The sequence below is a fragment of the Mandrillus leucophaeus genome, unplaced genomic scaffold (genome assembly GCF_000951045.1).
Source record: "Mandrillus leucophaeus isolate KB7577 unplaced genomic scaffold, Mleu.le_1.0 Scaffold276, whole genome shotgun sequence".
Lineage (NCBI taxonomy): Eukaryota > Metazoa > Chordata > Mammalia > Primates > Cercopithecidae > Mandrillus > Mandrillus leucophaeus.
In genome coordinates, this window is record NW_012102876.1 from 1,699,376 (window position 1) to 1,705,271 (window position 5,896).

Here is a 5,896-nt window from a genome sequence, read left to right on the forward strand (position 1 = left end):
ATAGAAATCATCAGCAGACATCTGATAGTTTAACAACATGTTCTTTTCAGTGCATATCCTGGGCCAAGCACTATGCTAAGCACTTCACATAATTTTATTTGGTCTTCTCAAAAAAATATGAGGTTAAAATTATTACCCTCATTTTATACCTGAAGGGATGGGTTTGCAGAAGTTAAACTACTTTACAAAGTTCTTACGGCTGGGTAGTGGTAGAACTTAAATGTGAAATCAGGTAAGTTCACCTGATTCCAGAGTTCCTAACCCCATTTGCTCTATTGTCACAGGAGTGGATGAGCTCAAGCAGGGAAAGTCAGAGTCCCAAGGATGAAGAATAGCAAACTTTAGTGGATGGGCAGAGAAGAAGGGAAGTTGTGAAGGAGTCTGAGAAGGTTAGAGTGGAAGGCAGAAGGCCATGTGTATACATGCTGCTGCTTTAACCAGAATGGAAGCATTTTGATGGTAGGGGCTTATATCTTATACACTCTTCGAGATAAACGTGAGACCTTTCTTATGACCCTGATCCTCAAAAAAGTCTGTTAACAATGCTTTGTACATAAATATTTCTTTGTTTATGCTGTGATGGTCTGTCAGTAATTTTCTTGCTTTAACTTTCTGAGCTAGACCTTACCAGTCCCTGTGTCCTCACGCATTATGGACTAGGGGTTCATTCACTGGAGAGCCTCAGTGCTATCCTATCGCCTACTCTGAAAGCAACAGGAGTAGACATAGAGAGTATATGCTCTCTATGTGCCCCGGGTCAGACCTCTTCCCAAAAATGCACAGCATGCCACTTTTACTTGTGTTGACTTTTTACCTGAGTTGGTGAGAGATTATGCAATATATCCTTTTATCTTTGCATCATAGATTTTTCTTTTCTTCCTTTATTGGCTGTTTCCCTGCATAGTTAGGACTTTATCAAATGGAAATAGAATCAACCTCTTTTCTTCATAGCCTGAATATTTAGTAGCATAGCAGAAACAAAGCTATAGTAGAAGCCTGGACCAGAAATTTATCACCTACTAAAGGAGTGTGGTATAGTAGAAAAAGCACAGATTTAGGAATTAGGTGTTACGATTCTCATGCTGTCACTCCATATCTGTGACTTTGGAAAGATTATTTAAATGATTTGAGCCCTATTTCCCTCATTATAAAGTGAAGATACTTGTTACCAAGTGATTGTGAAGATCAAATAAACTTACCAAGATAAAGGGCTTAGCTCGTTGTAGATTCCCAGAATGAGGAAGTTGAAATTCTGGCACATACAGAATCATTTTGCTCCATGTTCTCAGATGCTTGCCTCTTGGCCATTCCATAGCTTATTTCCACTCGTCCATGTTAGGTACTGTTAGTAGAAAAATAAGCCCCAATTCAGCCATGCCTGTCTGGCACAGCTAAGGCACATAATTTTAGTTGATGATAAATACACTGTTGAAAATGCTTTAGGTCATATCTGGTTTTCTTGATTCATACTATTAGTGGGTTAAAAAATGCACTTGCAATCAGTTTCTCACGATAACCCATAAATATCCTATTGTAGTCTTTCTTTCTGGAAAAAAAAATCTAGACACAAATTTCTCATAGACTGGAGAGTATTTATTTCAAGCACATCCCATACAGAATCCATCTTGGCCTCTCTCCAAATAACCCAAAAGTTGCTTCCTACTTCTAGACACCTGCTGCAATCCTGGATGAATACTAGATGACTCCAATTGCAAGTTAGCACAGGTTTCAGACAAGCCTAGTGGGTAAAGAGAGAACTTTTTGAAGACAAGAAAAAAATAAGCTGCAACTTTAACTTGGCAGACCTATTTATTAAAATTGTGGTTTAGGAGAATTTTTCAAAGCCCCTACAGCTGTAGATCTCATTTGAAAGCCCCAACTTCCCCCTCTTCTTTAGGAATGAATATTCTTTTTATTATTATTATTTATTTATTTATTTTTTGAGACGGAGTCTCACTCTGTCGCCCAGGTTGGAGTGCAGTGGTGCGATCTCGGCTCACTGCAAGTTCCGCCTCCCGGGTTCACACCAGGGAATGAATATTCTTTAGGAAAGCCCTGGCTTGTTCCTGTTGTCTGGTATGATTATTCATAGTGCCCCCTTTCACTCTCAAGAGTCATAGTTTGAATGATAAAATATATGGTCATTTCTTCCAGGCCTTTTGCAGAGTAAAGTTCATCTGTTTTAAGACATATTTCTTGTATTAATCTAAGAAAAATTAGATTACCTTTTCTGTAAGAGAGCCCTTGGGACCCCATCTTGCAGTCATTTACATATTTCTTCAGGGCAATAATTAAAAGCTCACATAAGCTAATGAATAACTCCCCATGGCTCTCTTAATGGCAAAAGCAAATAATGTAACTTCACAGGGGCTCACCAAATACAGTATGTCTAGGAGGAAAACATGAGGGTTTTCCCCTTCAAGTTTACATTTGCAAAGCAATTTGCAATCATTATAATTAGTTTTTCCATTTCATAAGAATAGGTACCCACATTGGATAGAAAGGGAATGGAGATTCAGAGAAATCTGTGAGATTCAGAGAAATGCTGTGCCTTCTGGGATATCATTCTTGGCTTGAATTCTGAGCACCTCGTGGTCTCACACACCTTTTACAAACTTGAGTCATTGGCCTTCCCAACCTTGGTGAGAAGATGTGCTATGGTTTAGCAATTTGAGGGTAGTAAGCTTGTCAAAACATCACCAGAGATGTTTTGAGAATTACTGTGGAGAACAGGTTTCCATGGTGCAGTGTGGCTGCTAGGAGGGGGACGAATGGCACAGCTGTTCTCTCCAGAGGGAAGAAGCACTGGCTCTTTTGTGTCAGAAAAAGCTGAGATCTTCCTGATAATCCTAAACCATCTCGACAGGCATATGTTCAGGTTGGGGAAGGTAGGTTCTCGAGAAGCATCATAATTGCAGGGGACAGGGTTGATTGAAAGAAGAGGCAAGAATAGTCTAGCTGCTTGATAATATCCTTTCCATCTATTCACTGTCTGGCTTGATCCAGTGTATAGTTTGTCCCTGACTACCTGACTCCCTGTCTGCAGCCTAGTTCCGAGAGTAGAAAATAAGTCCAAAGCAAGGAAGGGGAGTACAGGAAGGTTTGCCCCCCACAAAAAATGTTCTTGGATTGCCTTTGTCTTGTGGGAAAATGTACTTCAGCAGAGGAAAGGACAGCACCATGAAACCAGAAGAGAACTATGGCATCATGTTTGCTTTGAGATGGCCTTTCTTCCAAACCTAAAAAGAGGAGAGAAAGCATCACCTCTTGGGCAGTGGTGCTCTTGTAGGGTGACTAGAATCAGCGAGGGTGTAAGTCTTACCAGACGATGTCTAGAACACCCAGAATTCTGATATTTTAGAGTCCAAAGGACTTTCCAGAGATCTTGCAACCTAACTCCGTCATTTAAACCAGGGGACTTTCAGGTTCAGAGACCTAGGCAACTTTTACAAAGATTTTACTGAACTGCTAGGCCGGGGTGCTTACCAAGCTACTTTAATCTAAAAGTCTTAAAAATATAAACCGAGAGTAATTTCTTCCCACTGTGAAGAATGATCATGAGACCTAAATGAGTACTGCTGGAAACAAACTGCACATACTTCCTGCCTGGCAAAGGAGCTTGCTCACCATGGTTGGCTGCTGTCCCTGAGAGAGGAATCTCCTACCCCCAGAGAGGCAATAAAACTGAAGCTTCAGGATCCCTTTCAAGGCCCTAGACCTAATTAGATATTTTTGATTTTGCATTCTTTTGCTTAAAAAGCTCCTTCCTCCAATGTTATCAGCTTCAGGACCCAGAAATTCCGAACTTTGCCCTGCCTGTCCTACCTCATAAATCAAAATGTCTGATGTTCCAATATGCTCTTGCTCAAAAGAGGAGAACAGACAACAGTGAGGATGACTCTGCCTGGACCAGGCTTGGGAAAACAGTCTGGGGCTGGTGAGAAAGTTGGGTTGGGTATAATTCTGAGGGCTGCCCCACAAGATGTCTCAAACTCCTACCTCGTTTCTACCCTAGGAGCTCGTTGGGCAGACAAAGTCTGTCTCTCAGATTTACAGACCCAGGATTTTAGAGCTGGCAAAGGTCTCATTTGGTCATCCTTCCTAATTTTGCAGGCATTTAGAATGGCTTCAGCATCTTGTGCTCCTGAATTCCCCTCCCTGGGAAGTGAGGTGACATGGTTGGCTAATTCTTTAAGCAGGTAGAATATCTGTCTCACTTATTAGATATAATCTTCTTGGTGTGTCCCTGCGTGGGTGGAAACCAGTGAATGAGGCCTACCCAGCTAAGCACTTCCATAAAACACAAATGAGTGCAATTCTATATACTGTCACTTAGTGTCCATTCCGAGCAAAGCTTCTGAGTTACTCTCTGAGGAAAGATAAAACTGCACAGGACAGTGCCTGCGGACAGTATTTAAAGCGTGTCCCTCATTTCATATTAATAGCTACCATTTATTTACCACCTACTGTGGACCCAGCATTTTCTCAACAACTTTATTTCTATTTATTTATTTATTTATTTAATTTATTTATTTATTTTGAGACAGAGTCTTGCTCAGGTCACCCAGGCTGGAGAGCAATGGTGCGATCTTGGCTCACTGTAACCTCTGCATCCTGGGTTCAAGTTATTCTCCTGTCTCAGTCTCCCAAGTAGCTGGGATTACAGGCACCCGCCACCACGCCCGGCTAATTTTTGTATTTTTAGTAGAGACAAGTTTCACCATGTTGGCCAGGCTGGTCTTGAACTCCTGACCTCAAATGATTCACCCGCCTCGGCCTCTCAAAGTGCTTGGATTACAGGCATGAACCACTGTGCCCGGCCACAGGTATTATCGTTCTCCTTTTGTTGATGTAGAAACCAAGGCTGAGAGAGGTTATGTGACTTGTCCCAGTTACACATCTAGGGCATCCCTCTGCTTGTTTGGGGCATGTGGAGGCTAAAGTTTAGGGTGTGTCAGGCCAGAGGAGGAAGGCAGAAAGACAATGGCCTTGCCAAACCTCCTTTCTCCCTTTCACACAGGACTCTAAGTCCCAGTTCTAACACATACTAGTTATGTGTGCCCTTGAGAAAGGTGCTCTTAATCTTGGTTTCTTTATTTATAAATCGAAGAAAATAACCCACTTCATAAAGCAATTGAGAAGATGAAACAACAGAATGTGAGCAGCGCTCCATTCACTGCACATTCAGGTACAAAATAGCTCATTTTGGTATAAACTGCTCACCCCCTAGACCTGAATACCCAATTTCTCATTTTCTTTATGTCTTTACTAAATTGTCTCCTTCTTACTGAAACCTTCCCTGGCCACCCTATCTAAAAGGCAAACCCCATATAATCTCTTCACATCCCCTTTCCTGCCTTATTTTATTACCAATTAATATATGACAAATTGTACTTATTTTGTCTTGTCTGTCTCCACCCACAAGAAGGTAAATTTTTTTGAGGCCAGTAGTCATTGTCTGCATTAGGATTTCTGTATCATGCCAAGTACACAGACCTGTGCATGGTGAATGGTAGTACTCAATGTATATTGGTCAAATGAATGAAAACAAACAACAACAACAACAAAAAACGTTAGGAACCTCAAGACCTGTGCTTGATTTGGCTTTTTTCCTTACTATTTGACTCTGGGTCCATTACTTGAAACGTCTAGTCCTTAGTTTCCTCATTTGTAAAATAGGAAGAAAAATAGTATCTATTACTAAGACAGCTGGGAAGATTAAAAGACATAATTTATAAACCCTCTGGCATATAGTGAGTGCTCAATAAATGTTTGCCATTATTATTATTTGTAATAATCTGACCAATTTTTTTTTTTTTTTTTTTTTTTTTTTTTTTTTTTTTTTTTTTTTTTGAGACGGAGTCTGGCTCTGTCGCCCAGGCTGGAGTGCAGTGGC